This window comes from Triplophysa dalaica, chromosome 3, assembly GCF_015846415.1.
Source record: "Triplophysa dalaica isolate WHDGS20190420 chromosome 3, ASM1584641v1, whole genome shotgun sequence".
Taxonomy (NCBI): Eukaryota; Metazoa; Chordata; class Actinopteri; order Cypriniformes; family Nemacheilidae; genus Triplophysa; species Triplophysa dalaica.
In genome coordinates, this window is record NC_079544.1 from 25,091,293 (window position 1) to 25,105,067 (window position 13,775).

Consider the following 13,775-nt stretch of genomic DNA (forward strand, 5'->3'; position numbering starts at 1 on the left):
TAGGGCCCGCGGGCCAAAGTTGGCCCGCTGCAACCTTTATTTTGGCCCGCGATGCCATATATGGCAAGAGTGGGAAAACGGTAACCATGCAGATTTTAATTTCTGATTTGACATAATATTTTAACATTTACATGACATGTTTTTGAGTGACAATGATGTACATTAATATTAAAGGATTAATAATTTATGAATAAGCGAATTTGACTCTTATTTACTGTGCATGCGCACTGTGACTCGCAAAAACGGCACGATTTGCGACAAGGAACGTTAACATTTATAATGGAGAGAGGGCGGCAATGGCACACAGACAAGAGACATTTTAAAAAAATTGGCAAAACGATTTTCTTTTTACTTAGGTTAATTCAAAGGCAGTGTGTCTGGTTTGCAAACAGTCAGTCGCTGTGTTGAAAGAGTACAATATTCGTCGTCATTATGAAACAAAACATTCTTCGGCTTTCTCAAAGTACAGCGGAGAGGCACGAAAGCAAGAGGCTTACAAGCTGCTTGCTAAACTTCGATCGGAGCAGAGTACACTACTACGTCCTTCGTCAGCTCAAGAAAATGCCACACGGGCCGGCTATCAAATTTCTGCATTAAATGCTAAAAGTGGAAGGGCCATCGCAACAGGAGAGTTTGTCAAAGAATGCATTGCAGTTGATGCAGAATGAGTATGCCCCTCTCAAATAAGAAAATTTTTGCAAATCAGCTTGTCAAGGAATACCGTTACCCGATGCATAGTGGATATGGCAGAGGACATTGGTGAGCAAATCAAGGCAAAGGCAGTGGCCTTCTCTGCCTTTTCAATAGCTTGCGACGAGAGCACAGATATATCTGATTCCGCACAGCTGTTGGTATTTTTAGCTGGAGTAAATTAAGATTTTGAAGTGACACAAGAGCTTGCTGGCACCGAGACTGTTATGGTTCCACCTCTCCTTGTCAGGTATTTCTTGGTTTAGAGGTGGAATCATACAGAATCCTCTGTTTCTTGTGGGGAGAGATGGTTTTGACACTTATGGCCTTCCATACTCTCCCCGAGTCGCGTCATCGTTTCCTACCCTCCTGTTTCCTAGTTTGTGTTAATTACCTTCCCTATAAAGAGTCCTCATGTTTCTTTGTCTCGTGGCATGTTCATTGTATTTGTATGCAGTACCTGTGAGTTTCAGATTGTCTCGTCCAAAGTTCTTGTCACCTGGTTCCTGTTCCGTGTTTAGTAAGTTTAGTTTATTCAGTGTCTCATCAAGTGTTTGTTTTGTATCCAGTTTTAGTCAGTCAGTTGTCCTTGTATTTGCTTATATTTTACCCCTGTCGTGTTTTCCCCATTGTGGGTTTTGTTTTGCCGTTTTGTCCAGTTTTGTATATATTAAATACCTTTTGTTACCCCTACCATCTCGTCCTGCCTGTGTTTGCCTGCACTTGGGTTCTCCAGCCATGTCTTCCCTGAAGTATCATGACAGAATGAACGTGCCAAGATTGAACCCAGCAGGCATGGACGTGAGACGTGCAGATCAGGCACGTCGCCTATGCGGTGTTTGCCAGGGATACGGCGATGTGCTTGATTATGCGGACCGCTTCTTCGAGACTGCAGGGGAGATGGTCCATGATGAACAGGAACAGATGGTCCTGTTCAATGGCGGCCTCAACCAACCTCTGACGCGGGGGGAGATGCAGACGCTGAGACCGCTGGGCTTCACCGAATTGATCAGGTACGCCATGAATCGGCCAGAGCCCAGGGTCTCAGTGGAGTCCTATTCTCCCTCTCCGCTGGCTGGCATCCCCGAGGGTCGTTCCCTGCTAATCGGGGTCATGGGCCTCTCCCCACCATCTGCATCTGCTCACCCATCCACCAGTCTCCCAAGACGACGCCAACGGAGGAAGTCGTGGGACTCCCCGTCCGACTCCTCCGGCACGGAGCTAGCCGTGCCTCCCACCGCCTCTCTTCCGTCGGCCGCACTTCCTGTGGGTCGCTCCCGGAAGAAGAAGCCAAGGAGGGGAGTGCCGTCCTGTCCTGCCCAGGTCCCGAGTCCGGTGGCCCCGAGTCCAGAGGTGTCAAACCCCAAATATTTTTTGGGGGGGGCGCCGTGGGGAGGTGACGGTCCGAGCGTCCAGCCCGGCCGCAGATTCCTCCCAGGAGCCGGAACCAAGCCCGGTCCAGGAGCCGGAACCAAGCCCGGTCCAGGAGCCGGAACCAAGCCCGGTCCAGGAGCCGGAACCAAGCCCGGCTGCCCAGCCGCCACCGTCAAGCCCGGCTGCCCAGCCGCCGCCGTCAAGCCCGGCTGCGCAGCCGCCGCCGTCAAGCCCGGCTGCCCAGCCCTGTCCTGCCGGCCCAGCCGCCGGCGTCAAGACCTGTCCAGCCGATCTTTCGACCGGTGCCAAGCCCTGTCAAGCCCCCTGGGGCTCCTGGGGTTTGCCTGCACTTGGGTTCTCCAGCCATGTCTTCCCTGAAGTATCATGACAGAGACACTCTCAGGGACTACAAAAGATGAGGACCTTTTCTTTGCTGTTGAGCACTTGTTAAAAAAGAACGAATTAAAATGGAAGAATATGGCTGGAATTACAACTGACAGAGCCCCAGTAATGGTAGGGAAGAAATGTGGCCTTGCTACGTTGGTGTCTCAGAAAGTCCATGAGTGTGGGGGGAAAGTCGTGAAGTACCACTGTATTGTACATCAAGAACAGCTATGTGCCAAATCCATTGGGCTTGTTGATGTGATGCGTGAAGTCGTCAAAATTGTGAATAACATACGCTCCAAGGCGCTGACTCACAGGCAGTTCAAGGTACTGTTACGAGATGGATGCGCAATATGGTGATGTGCTGTACCACCAGGAGGTTAGATGGCTGAGCCGAGGAAAGGTCCTCAAGAGGTTTTTTGATTTTGCGTGATGAAATCAGAGCTTTTCAGGAAAGCAAAAACAGTAACTTCCAAGTGCCAATGGACCAGAAATGGCTTTCTGACCTTGCTTTCCTTGTGGACATCACAGACCTGCTTAATGTTTTGAATGTTCAGCTCCAGGGAAAAGACCAGATTATTACCCAGCTTTTCGATCATTTCAAAGCCTTCAAACAAAAACTACTGCTGCTCAAAAGACATCTCTCAGCAGGTAACATTCATAGTTATAATATTGCACATTTTATGTGCAGTCAATAATTATATTTAGTTTGTATTTACTGCATATCCAGTGGTATCAGCTGTATTATTTGATTAAAAGCTAATCATTTTTTTATAAAGTTGTTTTAAGTTGTGTATTGTCTTCTTTTTGTCAGTTTTTGACATACCTGCTGCATATCGTTCAAATCACTACTACACGTCTCTCACTGTTCCCCCCTCTCTCTCTCTCTTCTATCCTTAAATTCAGGTATATTGGCTCATTTTCCCTGTCTTAAAGAGGCAGGAATGATGAAAGAAAAGTTACCCGAGTACGATGCTGTTCTCAGCAACCTTATCCAGGAGTTCGATCGTCGCTTTGAGGACTTCAGAAACAGTGCCGCTGACTTTGAATTGTTTTCTCAACCCTTCACCATCAGTGTGGACACAGTCAGTGATGATCTTCAGATGGAACTAACTGACCTTCAGTGCGATTCAGAACTCAAACACAAGTTCAGGTCCCAACCGTTGATAGACTTCTGCAAATGTGTCCCAGCAAACAGGTACCCAAAGATGGGCAAACAGGCACAAGTGATGCTGTCTCTATTTGGCAGCACCTACATTTGTGAGCAGACATTTAGTCTGATGAATTTGAACAAGTGTAAACTGAGAAGCTCACTAACTGACTCTCACCTACATAATGTACTGACTTTGTCAGTAAGTCAGCTGCAGCCCAATTTGGAAAAAGTCTTGAAAAATAAGGACCAGCTTCATGTATCTCATTAGATGAGACTGGCTGCACTGCTTTTAATTCTTAAGTATAAGTATACTTAAAAGAAGTATACTTAAAAGTACAAACTAATTTCCATTTCCCGTTCCATTTCGAAGGGCTCATCCCTATGCCCTAAACCCTTTGAAGGGATGTAAAGGACCACTCATTGGCCCAACGACGAAATCCAATGTCGTGGTTTAAGGGATCTCGTGTTCTGCTTCTCCTCAGCGATTTCTACATGAAGTTATTCAAGAACTTTTACAATGTTACAACTGTTCAATTTAAATGACTCTGTGGTAAAGACCGATCTGACTCCAATTTCAATATAATATAAAATAACTTGTATGACATTTCAAGTGTATCTATTGATCTAAGTTAACTTATCTATAATTCTCCATACTTTAATATTTATTATATATATATATATATATAGTTATTCTTTGGGACCTGCAGTCGCTCAGAGTCTCATGCCGGCCGGGCTCATGGATCTCACGGACACAAAACGGTCAGTTCCGATCTCTAGTCAGAGGTTGCCGGGTAAACTAATATCATTAAGTTTGGCAGCGATATGCTTGCTCAGAAACATAACAATAGTTATTTTAGTCACGATCATGCAACTTGCTAGGCCAGATGATAGATGGAAGTCTTGTGAGCTTTAGCAATGCTCCTTTTATAATAAAAAATCTAGTATAAACTAGCCCTACCTATCCTGACACATCGATTTTGCGGTAACAGAACAGGTTCCTTTCAATCTACTTGTAATAACAGACTTTGAAGAATTCAGATAATATCAACAATAACAATTATACCAGGCAGGGACAACATTAATTAAAATCATAGAATGCATATACAAGGAAATTCCTAATTTACTATGCAAAGATTATCAACATAGTATGAGAATAAAAATAAAACCACAAAGTTTATCATATGTGGTAAAATCGAGACACACAGTTGCAGTGTGGGAAGTTCTGGTTACAGATGCTTCCAAATTGAGATGCACAGCTGCAATGTGGGAAGTTCTGTTTACAGAAGCTTCCCCGAGTCTTTTGCCAATTCACCTTATATACCCAGATGTAACAAAGCCAATGGTCAGCGAGAAACTTGGTTTGTTTGTGTTCTCATCACTGAAGAGAACATCAAAGGAGGTCTCAATCTACATGTAAACAGGATTCCATGAAGAGAACATCGAATGAGATCTCAATCTACATGTAAACAGGCTTCCCTGAGAAAGTCACACTTCTTTGAGGAGTGCAGGTGATGGATTAGAGTTAAACAGTTTTACTATACTCTCTGTTAGATTTTAAAGAACAAGACCTTTTTACCCATCGCACCATGACCTTTAAAACAATACCAAACATGAATCATCAAAACTTCATACTGTGAAAATAAATGATATACACAGTGTGACGGTGGTACGCCCAGTGCATGTCAACCATTTAACTTTGTTCGAGCGCCAGACAGTATTTGGCCTGTCAACCAATATGAATAAAAAAAAAGAAAAAAAATACGACGTTTCAGTCCGACAAATTCACCATTCGTAAGCCATTATAGATGCATAAACCAAGAGAAATTTTAATATTTCTGACGCAAAACAAACGAATAAACAATATATATATAAAGGTTTAAACAATATGCACGATTTCAATAGATAAATACTTATATATGCAAACAATTCAAAACATAGCAAATAATTGTCCCCAATAAAGTCACGGAGGATGCTAACTGCAACAAAATCAACAACAAAAAAAAAACAGATAAACGTCAAACTCAAAACATTCAAGAAATCAATTCACACAAAAATATCTAATTTAATTGGAAAAGAAAAACGAAATGCAAGCCGCAACGCTCAGAGTGATTAAACCAAAGAGAGTTTAGGGAACGAGTACGTAGATGTATGTGTGTGTGAGCTTTACCAAACAACCACGAATGGCGGGGAGTCTTTGCGGCAAGGTGCACTCAAGGTAGCAGACTGTGGGGAACCTCCCGAACTTCAAGGTAAGGATAATACAGCACTTTCTCCACCTCTGCAGTCGGCGTCACCTCCATTTGAAGACACCACTCCGACCCAAACAGCGCTCACTGACGTGCTGATCTGTAGCCCTTCACGAGACCTCTCCCACGGATTTAATCTCGTTTTTTATATTTCCTCGATTGTCCTTTTTTTTTTCTCGTACTTCCCACACATCCGCTATGCCATTTCACCCTCTAGACCACTCTTCAGGTTCTGATTTCTAATAGTGTCACTTGGTTCCAATGGAAATACGTTCCACTTCTCCTCGTAACAGGTCTCATCCTCGTACTTTAAACGCCATAATTATAACAAAACTTTTTCCTTCCGCTACAGCTTTATCTAATTTCCTTAATTACAATAACCTTACATGGGCATGGGCGGGGCAAAGTTCCGGTCTGCCACAACAGAATAAAGCGTAAGCATTTTCCTAGTGATCAGGGCCTGAAGAGATGAAGGGGAGAGGTGTGATAAGAAGAGGGGGTTCAATTCCTGGGCATCAACCAAACCTGAGGGGAGGGCAGGATATCATTCCTCCGAATCTAGCAAAAAATGGGGTTTGATTGTTTTGTGTTTTAGCATCACAAACAACCTTAGTTCTTAGGACTTTTCCAGCTGCCTTACAGGGATTACCCTCTGGAGTGAGAGCTTCAAAGGGCTTAAGGGTGTAGAGGACCAAACAACGGTTTCTGGAAGTGTCCTTCTGCCTCGTCATTCCGTACCCTTAAGGAGGCACCGTCAACACGCAAAGAATTATGGGGCATAAAGTGTCCATCAGTTGTTCCTTCGAAATCCGTCATTCCGAGGGGCCTTTGAAGTGGCCAGTTATGACCACTTCGGTTAGGAACGACCCTAAAGTATGGCCGCTATGATTGTTTTCACTCTGAAGTGCCCTTCAGAGGGCGATATATTCCATTAGGAACGCACCGTTAAATGTGGGCCAATGTAATACACTTAAAAGTGTACTTGTACTATTACTTATACAGTACATGAAAAATATACTTGAACATTGCTTAAGCACACTAAATAAAATGAATTTGAATTATACCCATTTTTGTAAGGATGAATGTTAAAAAAGTTTTTTTTAGATCATTTGAAATGAATAAGATTGTGAATTTGTATTGCTCAATTTAATTTATTTATCAACTTTGTCTCGCATGTTTTCCTGAAAATCTCTTAAAGCTCACGTAGGTCGCTCTTGGAAGAATTAGATGAGAAATTGACAGGTTCATTATTTGAAAATTACTTTTTGAGATGTGTTACAGTTTATCTCAATTGCTAAAACACAATTTCTGAAACCTTGCTCCATTTTCTAAAAACATTTAACACAAAACCTCATCTTCAAGCACTATATACAAAACCTCTGACTCCTCTGGCAAAATGAAATTTTCGCCTCAAAACCGTTTTACCTGAGTTCAAAATGAAACACTTCTCTCAAATCATAAACAAATTGATCAAAATCATCAACAAAGTGATCAAAATGATATACATTATCAAACAGGCAGTAAACAATACACCAAAAAAAGGAAACACATTGTTTAAAACATATAGTTCTCAGGTAGAAGTACATTTTTAATCTCAAAACATATTTCTTATTTTTACATTGACTTTTGATGAACGAAAGCATGTTCTATCATAGTAGCTCAAAATTGATCAGAAATTACTACTCTGCTTTTTGTTTGTTCTTCCTCCTCCTTGTACCCCTATTTTTCAGTTCAGTACCCTGCATCTCACAAACTTGTCCCTTCCTAATTCTTGTTCTTCGTCGATATGAACCTGCAACTATTCGATATGAACAAAAACTATTGAGCAGTCAGTACTGTTAACAAATGGAAAGCACAATGTTCATGTGCATACAATTTGTTCATTGTACAGTATACAGCTTACAATGCACTGTACTACAGTATACAATACTAAAATGGACAAAAATCATAGGAGTAACGATATGATCAATGTGCTTCATCTTGCCTTTGGGCTGGGTCATGCCAGAGCACTTCGTCGACGTCACAAGCAATATTGTCCCTCCTCAGGCAATGGGGGAAGAAGCCTCTTGTGTGCCGTATCCAGCCCTGAAATGATTCCTCACCTATATCACCACAGGCTAAATCCATGGCTTGCAGCAGATTTTCTCTGGTATAGGGTTGTCTGTCATATACTTTCCATCTCCAAGAGGAGAAAAACTCCTCAATCGGATTCACGAAAGGCGAGTATGGAGGGACGTACAAGTTCATAAACTGGCAATTAATGTTACAGTTTTTTTCAGTTTTTTACACGCAATTTTGAAAACCGGTTCTTTTTCCAAAATATATTCACAATTATCCAAACACCACACTCACTAGATTGTTTGCAAAATGACACACTTCAGTCAAAACATATATATATATATATATATATATATATATATATAGTTTACAAACTTTCCTGTAGCTCAGTGGTAAGAGCATTGCGTTAACCGCGCAAGGTTGTGGGTTTGATCCCAGGGGATTGCAAATACCTATGTAAAATGTATAGGATAAAGCAACGTAAGTCGCTTTTGATAAAAGCGTCTGCCAAATGCCTAAATGTAAATGTAAATATATACATATTTGTGAAATTGATATTAGTTTTCATTTAACCAATACAGTCCTCAACGATCAGACACTATTGCAGCCAGTTTCACACTGCTGTGATAAATATAATAAGTTACAGTAATCAACCAACAATGAAATCAATGAAACAAATAGAATCTGTAGACAAATAAAAATTACTGCATGAAGTACATACACTTTGACTCAGCAAAAAGCAAAAAGAACACTGTAATTATTCATCATCTCTCCGTCTGGCTGGATCAGGCCATAAGATTTCATCCACATCACAGGCTATGCACCATGGCCTGAACGTATACCTTCCACCGCCATGCTGAAAAAAACTCTTCTATTGGATTCAGGAAGGGAGAGTATGGGGAAAGGTATAAGACTTCAAATTCAGGGTGCTCATGGAACCATTTCTGTACCAGAGCAGCCCGATGGAATGAGACATTGTTCCAAACGACAATGTACCGCATCTGGTCCACTTGGTTTACAGTTTTTTCCAACTGCTTACACACGTTTTCAAAACTATGTCACCTTTTATCAAAACTCTACACACAATTCCCAAAACTGCACACACAAAATGCTAAATGCCTCACATCTCCTTCAAAATGTAACACTGCATTCAAAATACCGTGAACACATGTCAGAATGAAGCATTTGCATCAAATGGCAAACACTTCTTTCATAATAGTGAATGTTTCGATATACCCTGTAAACACTGTTGTTCTAAATTTAAAGCTCTTTGGTCTTTCATGGGCTTATATCTACATTTCAATCCAATGTTCTACAGTGAAAGTAGCCTGCTGAGAGGGGTAACAAGTACACTGTAAACACAAATGCAATCTAGAAACAGAAAATATTTATTAGGCCAACATTACTGTTTTATACAGTAGCCATCAACAAAATCATAAACATATGTAAACCAAAAGTATATTCTTCAGAACACAGTAAAGAACATAATTGTGTGTGTGGGGGGGCAGCCATCAGTGCTGAGCTACGCTTCATCTCTTCTCCGGGCTGGGTCTGGGCACAATACTTCGTCCACATCACAAGATACATTTTCTCTTGCCAAACATCGAGGGAAGTATCTCCTAGCATGGCGTATCCAACCTTGGAAAGTGGCAACCTCTATGTCCCCACATGCATCCTCCATTGCCTGGAGAAGCGCCATGCGGGCATAGGGTTGGCGATCATAGACTTTCCAGCGCCAGGCTGAGAAGAATTCCTCTATGGGATTAAGAAAGGTGAATATGGGGGTAGGTACAAAACTACAAACTGCGGATGGGTGGTAAACCAGTTTTGGACCAGAACAACACGGTGAAAACTAACATTGTACCATGTAACCACAAATCTAGCAGGCTCCTGATCTGGATCAGGGACAAGCATTGTGTAAATTGCATCCGGAAAAGTGAGCATATGGCCGGTTTGTACGGACCAAGTGTGGCATTGTGATGGAGGACCCCGTTTTGAGTGATGGCAGCACATATAGTTATATTACCCCCACGCTGTCCAGGGACATTGGTAATTGCCCTCTGTCCAATTAAATTTTCCCGGGGCACCTGGTTTTGGTGAGGTTGAAGCCAACCTCATCCACATAAATAAATTCATGGCGAATTACATGGGCATCCATCTCCAATACAAGTAAACAAGCGTCTTCGTCCTCCATGATATCTTTGCTTTTCCACTCTGTACAGAATTGAAAAACACAGTATGTGTTCAGCATAGGAACTTTAAACAACTTACAAAACAAACTGTGGTACAGCATGATAACCAACCTCATTCATTCAATGCAGTGCAGTAAATGGATGGTTTAGAGTTATAAATGTTTATGCAATACTATGTAGTCATAGGTATTTTACTGTACATTACTGTTTAGCTAAAATAGTCATTAGATAGTTTCATACCTGTTCTCATTTCTGAAGGTTCGAATTATGGACGCCCCTGCAAATCGACACAAATTGGGCTGGACTCTCATTCCAGCCTCTCTCATGGTCAAACTGTGGTTGATCACATTAGCAACAAGTGTTGCTGTCCTTCCTTCTCTTCTTTGCCCTCATCCTTTTCTACCTCTTCCTCCTCTTCCTCCTACTCATCTTGCTCTCTGTACATTGTTAGCATCCATTGTTCAAAACAGGTAATCTGACATTTGATCAATTTATAGGCCAATACTATAGTAAAGCAGTGATTGGATAGTGATCAGTTAAGCAATTAGTGTTTCCACATGTGAGGAGTGTATGTGTGACCTGGTGAATAAGTGTAGCATTTTAATGGTTGTGTTTGGAAAAGGAAAGCAAGTCACTTCCTGTTTGATTTTTGTGTTTTAGAAATAGCTTATGGTTTTGGAGATTTGGTGTGTAGTTTTGCACTTTGAGTGAGAGGTTTCAAAAATCATGTGACATGAAAAGATTTTGTGTGTAAGCAGTTGGAAAAAACTGTAATGCTGTGACAATCTTGTGCAATCTGTGAAGAAGTGCAAGTATTAGATTTGCATTATAGGGTCCCAGATTTGCATGGTGGTGGAGGACCCCGTTTTGTGTAATAGCAGCGCAAAGGGTGATGTTACCCCCTCGCTGCCCTGGCACATTGGTGATTGCCCTGTTCCCAATTACATTTCTCCCTCCCTCTTCTTCTTGATTTCGCAAGGTTAAACCCAGCCTCATCCAAATATATAAATTCATGTTGAATTTCTACAGCATCCATTTGCAAGACTCTCTGAAACACAGTAAAAGACAATAGGTTGCTATTCATGATCTATTGCACAGTATTTTTTTGTGCCGGAACATTATGAGCAGTGCACAATAACACACCATAGTAAGATGAACAATACATACCTCCACATACTCATTGCGCAGATTTTTCACTCTCTCTGAATTTCTGTCAAATGGTACCCCGATAAAGTTGCTTCATGTATATTCGATTTTTCTTGAGGATTCAACCTAATGTTGACAGAGAGACTCGTATTCTGGGAGACCATTGAATTACTGACGCAACAGTATTTCTGCTGAGATTTGGTTGAACTCTTTGTCCAGCTTCCATCAGTGTCAGTTCGTGGTTGATAACATGGTCAATAAGTGTTGCACGGATTTCTTGAGTCAAATTTGGTCAGGTTCCTTCTCCTCTACCTCTACCTAGCCCTCTTCCTCTATCTCCTTCTTCTCCTCTTCCTCTATCTCCTTTACCTCCTTCATCTCCTCTTTGAGCTCCCCCTCTCATTCTCACTCTTCTTCTTCTTCAAGTTCCTTCCATTTTTGTTGAAGACAGGTGAACTCACCAGCTGCCTTTTATAGCACACCTGAGTGCTGCGTTTTCAAAGTAGCACATGTGTGGATGTGATTATACAATTCGTTCATTAGCAATCTGGGGCTTTGTAATGACAAGGAAGTAACCTCAAATCCTTATCTGTATCTATCCATCCATCCATTTTCTACCGCTTATCCGAACTACCTCGGGTCACGGGGAGCCTGCGCCTATCTCAGGAGTCATCGGGCATCAAGGCAGGATACACCCTGGATGGAGTGCCAACCCATCGCAGGGCACACACACACTCACTCATTCACTCATTCACTCATTCACTCATTCACTCATTCACTCAAGCACTCATTCACTCATTCACTCAAGCACTCATTCACTCATTCACTCATTCACTCAAGCACTCATTCACTCATTCACTCATTCACTCATTCACTCATTCACTCATTCACTCAAGCACTCATTCACTCATTCACTCAAGCACTCACACCCTACGGACAATTTTTCCAGAGATGCCAATCAACCTACCATGCATGTCTTTGGACCAGGGGAGGAAACCGGAGTACCCGGAGGAAACCCCCGAGGCACGGGGAGAACATGCAAACTCCACACACACAAGTCGGAAGCGGGAATCGAACCCCCAACCCTGGAGGTGTGAGGCGAACGTGCTAACCACTAAGCCACCGTGCCCCCCCCCTTATCTGTATCTAAGGTGTGAAAATGTGTGCAGTTTTAGAAATCACTGTGTGTAGTGTTTTGCAAAAAGGTTGAAGCAGACATTGTGTGTAATGTTGTTCAAATCTGTGGAGGTGTTTTGTTTATTAGAGTAGCATTTTGCAAGTTGTTGAAACTTTTATTTTAGTGTGTAAACAATCGTAAACCATTCCCTTACCTGAGCACCTAAGTGGAATCTGACATTGTCCCACGCTATCACATATGTGGGAATGGGATTCTCATTTAGCTCTTGACCCTGCTGCTGTTGAACCTGCTGCTCAAATAAAATATCTCTTAGATTGGCAATAAATCTTAGAAGGTGCTGGGTGCTATATGGCCCGAGGGTAACATGGTGATGTAGAACACCTTGATTGTTAATAGCAGCACAGATTGGGACATTACCACCTCTTTGACCAGGGACTTCAAAAATGGCCCGCTGTCCAATCATGTTTCGGCCTCTCCTTCTCCTCTTTGTTAGATTGAAGCCTGCTTCATCGACAAAGATGAAGTCATTGGGTCTGTCCAAGGATTCCAAGTCAAATATTGTCTGTTTAGAAATAAAACATACTGTATTTAGATTTTTGTAAGTCGTACAGAGGCAGTGCTATACTGTAGGGTGCAATTAAGCCTACTGTATGCACTTCTGATTCACATACATTGTATGTACTGAAGAGTAATGTCATTCACATAGTATTTGTAACAAGTGTGGACAATCTGAATTACAGTAAATGTTTCTGAATGTACACTTACTTGCACATACTGAGCTCGCAGTTCTTTCACCCTAGGTGAATTGCGCTCAAAAGGTACTCTGTATGCTTGTTTCATTCGCAACCTGTTACGATGGAGACACGGTCAATTGTGGAAATGCTCACACTGTCGATTCCCTGGAAGTGTGTGTTGTCTTGTATAACTCGTTCCTGGATTTCTCAGAGTCGTATTACATTATCTTGAATGACCATGACCACTATAACGGCCTCTTGCTCCCGAGTGAATATAGCTGTCCTTCCACCTGCATGTGGCAGCCTTGCAACTCTACAAAAAGTAGATGTGCAGTTACAAAAAATATTCATGCAGTACTATACATACATTGATGAACTTAACAAATATCTATTGAAACAGCTGCATGTAGTGTAGTACAGTAAATTTGCAATAACAAAAATACAACAGTTTACTGTACGTTCTCTGAATGTCCTTACTATGGTGGACAAAGAAAATCGGCTTAAATTGGGTTGCACTCTATATCCTGCTTCCCTCATTGTCAATCCATGGACAAGAACATGGTCTATGACTGTTGCTCGAATTTCCTCAGATATTACCACTCTTTGTCTTCCTCTTCGTACTCCTCTTCCTCTCTCTTGCCCTCCTCCTCTTTCTTGCCC